Source organism: Schistocerca piceifrons, unplaced genomic scaffold (assembly GCF_021461385.2).
Source record: "Schistocerca piceifrons isolate TAMUIC-IGC-003096 unplaced genomic scaffold, iqSchPice1.1 HiC_scaffold_1361, whole genome shotgun sequence".
In the NCBI taxonomy this organism is placed as follows: domain Eukaryota; kingdom Metazoa; phylum Arthropoda; class Insecta; order Orthoptera; family Acrididae; genus Schistocerca; species Schistocerca piceifrons.
The window spans coordinates 7501-12500 of record NW_025727193.1 but is presented as its reverse complement, the minus strand read 5'-3'; the positions used below and the strand labels follow the sequence as shown (position 1 = coordinate 12500).

The window sequence follows — 5000 nt, the reverse complement described above, 5'->3', positions numbered from 1 at the left end:
AGCACCCAATCTCCAGTGGCTCTGCCGCACGAAGCCGTGGACCGGCAATGACTCCACCCGCACCCGTTCGTGCACCACCCCAACCGCCAAACTCGCACCTCCAGCGGATGAACGGCGGAAGTTTCCCGCACTCGTAAAGTGCAATCCACCCCTATAACTTGCGTTTCATGAAGAGTTATTTCCAATATGCGACATTCCCGCTGTCCCTATACATGAGCCGCGACCTGTACCACTTACGAGCGAGAGACGCGATCGCGTTGCTCACTGTACGGCGTCCGATACCGAGCCATCAGCATGTCGGTCCCCATGCGCGTTGCACTCGCACTCGCAGTCGCAAAAACGTGGGGCAAATATATTACGCGGAAGAGCTATAACAGACCGAGCCCCACTGCATGGGGAGAGTCTTTGTCACTAATGTACACAGATGGAACATTTTGGACTGGAACCAGATTACCCGTACACACGGCGCTGATTAGTAATCAATGCAGAGCCATCAAACTACAGCAAATATACACAACTGTCCGTATACATGCTGAAAGAGTCTGCCCACAATGGGAACCACACGTCAGCCAGACACTCTGATCACGCACCACTCTCTGCTTCTAACGGGCGCACATACAATATGTAAGCACCAGCATGGAACAACATCCAGTGCATCTTCTCCGCCACATTACACAATCCACACTATCACAACCAGACCAGGAGGTCCATGCGGAAAATACAATATCCCAGCCTTTCGACATCCACCATTGCGCAGACCAGGCACCAACACCCACACATGTCCTATACAACGGTGCACCCAACATCACAATAGTACCTCCTGTCACAGCGCACAAACAATGACATGAGTCAAAGACACAGGTCTCACACAAGCATAGAATTGGAGCGCCGCCTCTAATAAGCCAAAGGTGCATCCTGACGTGACAAATCTGATCATGTCACAAGCATTCACTTACTATAATCACTATCAAGGAACCTGCCGCCCCCGCCCCCCCCCCCTACACCTTTCCTTACAACAACGTGTAACCTAACCTAACCTAACCTATGTTGTACCTTAACCTAACCTATGTTGTACCTTAACCTAACCTATGTTGTACCTTAACCTAACCTATGTTGTACCTTAACCTAACCTATGTTGTACCTTAACCTAACCTATGTTGTACCTTAACCTAACCTATGTTGTACCTTAACCTAACCTATGTTGTACCTTAACCTAACCTATGTTGTACCTTAACCTAACCTATGTTGTACCTTAACCTAACCTATGTTGTACCTTAACCTAACCCATGTTGTACCTTAACCTAACCCATGTTGTACCTTAACCTAACCCATGTTGTACCTTAACCTAACCCATGTTGTACCTTAACCTAACCCATGTTGTACCTTAACCTAACCCATGTTGTACCTTAACCTAACCCATGTTGTACCTTAACCTAACCCATGTTGTACCTTAACCTAACCCATGTTGTACCTTAACCTAACCCATGTTGTGCCTTAACCTAACCCATGTTGTGCCTTAACCTAACCCATGTTGTGCCTTAACCTAACCCATGTTGTGCCTTAACCTAACCCATGTTGTGCCCTAACCTAACCCATGTTGTGCCCTAACCTAACCCATGTTGTGCCCTAACCTAACCCATGTTGTGCCCTAACCTAACCCATGTTGTCCCCTAACCTAACCCATGTTGTCCCCTAACCTAACCCATGTTGTCCCCTAACCTAACCCATGTTGTGCCCTAACGTAACCCATGTTGTGCCTTAACGTAACCCATGTTGTGCCTTAACGTAACCCATGTTGTGCCTTAACGTAACCCACGTTGTCCGCTAACGTAACCCACGTTGTCCGCTAACGTAACCCACGTTGTCGCCTAAACCTGCTCTGTAATTGTTATACGACTCGTTCAATTAGTGTAGTGTTGCCCACCCGCAACCCTCGCAATATAGTTCGCTACTCGCACTGCCCGCTCCCCTGTGTATCGCTTCATGTTAAACACCTTGCAAGTCTTGCTGACTTTCCACATGCTCCTGCTGTACACTGTAATGTGGATGGCAGCAGGACGTACATGCCGCCCCCCCCCCCCCCCACCCCTCCCCACGTCCCCACGTCCCCACCTTGCCCCCTGCCTTCGCAAGCTGGTTGGTGACAAGTTTGCATGTTCAATGCCCTTCGCATGCGACGTACGCAGGCTACGTTGTGGTGCGGCCTGTGTCAACTGTCCGCTGATGTCGTACGCGTGAACCACAATCTGTACTGCACATTCGTCCTTATGTACTGAATGATACATCGTGGCACATGTGTGACCGTACAACGACTGCGCCCAAAAACGGCGGACCATACAGTGCAAATATTGTGCACGCAGCTACGTGTCGTCTCCCTATGAGAGCTGGATTGCAGTGTGGTACGCCATAGAGACGTGTGGGAGGAACGGACGCCGTGGATGGCGATCAGCATGAGCTGTGTGTTGATGTATTCGGACCTAGTCGTCTCTCCTCAAACACCGTGATAGCATGGTGCACCGCGTTCCATATCTGCGACATGCTACAGAGGCCGGTTGACAGTCGTTCGAGCAATGGACATCGCATACGTACGGGGGCCACCTTCCACGTATTGTCTAGGCGTGCACATTTTGTTGCGTGTATGTGGGCAGACGTAGTGTGGCGTGACACCTGACACAGGCATGCAATAATCGTTGAAGTTGCTAATGGCGATGGACGCCTACGTTTTCTGGTGAAGTTACGCAAATGAAGAAATGGTAACCCGTTGTGGTGCGGTTGTTCTCGCTAGGGGTGAATCGGTGATGGCGACGATAGGTTGAGGTACTAACCGGTTGTTCCAGCGATACCCACCATGCCGATGAAACTGAACGGCATCTGGGTGTGAAGCGATACGCGGTGGTGGCTGGGTGGGACCGTCCCCGGCCGGTGAGGGGGCGCCTCCCGGCGTGCTGGCCGCGCGGTGCGTGGGCGCACGCGCTACAGCCGGCTGGTGGGGGCGGCCAGTGGCAGGCGCGCCGGCCGACGGACGCGGCAGGCGTCGCAGCTGCGCGCCGGCGCACCCTGCGCGCGGCGCCGTGCGGCCAAAGTAGGTCCTCGCGGGCCCGGTGCGAAGCGCGGTGGACATCTTCAGTGTGCTGGTCCGATTGAGGACTGTGTGCGTTGAGGATGCGCCGCCGCCCGGCGCTCGGCGCCGCGACGCCGTCTGCTGCTCGGTCGCCCCAGCGGTTCTCGCTGGTGGTTTGTATCGCAGCTGTGCGGATGTGTTGGCGCGTGCGCTGTGCTGGGAGAGTTCGCTTCGGCACCCAAGTGGGGCTTTTGTCCTTCTGTGGCGCTGGCGTTGGAGCTGCCGGTCACCGTAGGTGGCGCGTGTTGTCTCCCGCCGGCAATGCCACGACAGCACGCTCCCGGGCCTCTGTCGGCAGCGGCAAGCTCAGTTGGGAGCACGGGTGGTCGCACCGAAAGCGTCTACTCGCCTAACTCCGGGCGATTGCGCCTCTCTCGAACCCGACCAAGTACTTGGGACGGCGCTGCGCGCCGCCGGGACCTGAGAGGGTTTCGAGGTGTATTGTGCAGGGGAGCTCAGCCTCCTCCTGTTTGCAGAATGATTGAGCGGACGCTTGCGTGTTCGCGCGGGCCCCCGGGACACACTCCCGGGCGGCCGGCTGCTCAGCTCTAGTTGGCGCAGCTCCCTGGTTGATCCTGCCAGTAGTCATATGCTTGTCTCAAAGATTAAGCCATGCATGTCTCAGTACAAGCCGCATTAAGGTGAAACCGCGAATGGCTCATTAAATCAGTTATGGTTCCTTAGATCGTACCCACGTTACTTGGATAACTGTGGTAATTCTAGAGCTAATACATGCAAACAGAGTCCCGACCAGAGATGGAAGGGACGCTTTTATTAGATCAAAACCAATCGGTCGGCTCGTCCGGTCCGTTTGCCTTGGTGACTCTGAATAACTTTGGGCTGATCGCACGGTCCTCGTACCGGCGACGCATCTTTCAAATGTCTGCCTTATCAACTGTCGATGGTAGGTTCTGCGCCTACCATGGTTGTAACGGGTAACGGGGAATCAGGGTTCGATTCCGGAGAGGGAGCCTGAGAAACGGCTACCACATCCAAGGAAGGCAGCAGGCGCGCAAATTACCCACTCCCGGCACGGGGAGGTAGTGACGAAAAATAACGATACGGGACTCATCCGAGGCCCCGTAATCGGAATGAGTACACTTTAAATCCTTTAACGAGTATCTATTGGAGGGCAAGTCTGGTGCCAGCAGCCGCGGTAATTCCAGCTCCAATAGCGTATATTAAAGTTGTTGCGGTTAAAAAGCTCGTAGTTGGATTTGTGTCCCACGCTGTTGGTTCACCGCCCGTCGGTGTTTAACTGGCATGTATCGTGGGACGTCCTGCCGGTGGGGCGAGCCGAAGGCGTGCGACCGCCTCGTGCGTGCTCGTGCGTCCCGAGGCGGACCCCGTTGAAATCCTACCAGGGTGCTCTTTATTGAGTGTCTCGGTGGGCCGGCACGTTTACTTTGAACAAATTAGAGTGCTTAAAGCAGGCAAGCCCGCCTGAATACTGTGTGCATGGAATAATGGAATAGGACCTCGGTTCTATTTTGTTGGTTTTCGGAACCCGAGGTAATGATTAATAGGGACAGGCGGGGGCATTCGTATTGCGACGTTAGAGGTGAAATTCTTGGATCGTCGCAAGACGAACAGAAGCGAAAGCATTTGCCAAGTATGTTTTCATTAATCAAGAACGAAAGTTAGAGGTTCGAAGGCGATCAGATACCGCCCTAGTTCTAACCATAAACGATGCCAGCCAGCGATCCGCCGCAGTTCCTCCGATGACTCGGCGGGCAGCCTCCGGGAAACCAAAGCTTTTGGGTTCCGGGGGAAGTATGGTTGCAAAGCTGAAACTTAAAGGAATTGACGGAAGGGCACCACCAGGAGTGGAGCCTGCGGCTTAATTTGACTCAACACGGGAAACCTCACCAGGCCCGGA

At 53.7% G+C, this 5000-nt stretch overlaps 1 non-coding gene across 1 annotated transcript in view; it reads left to right on the top strand.

Annotated features, from left to right (window-relative positions):
• The first annotated feature begins 3683 nt into the window (after positions 1 to 3683).
• The window catches only part of LOC124732698, a 1909-nt gene continuing 592 nt past the window's right edge, over positions 3684 to 5000 (top strand). Inside the window, exon 1 of the ribosomal RNA XR_007008802.1 lies at positions 3684 to 5000. This exon is cut by the window's right edge and continues 592 nt beyond it. This is a non-coding gene — a ribosomal RNA (small subunit ribosomal RNA).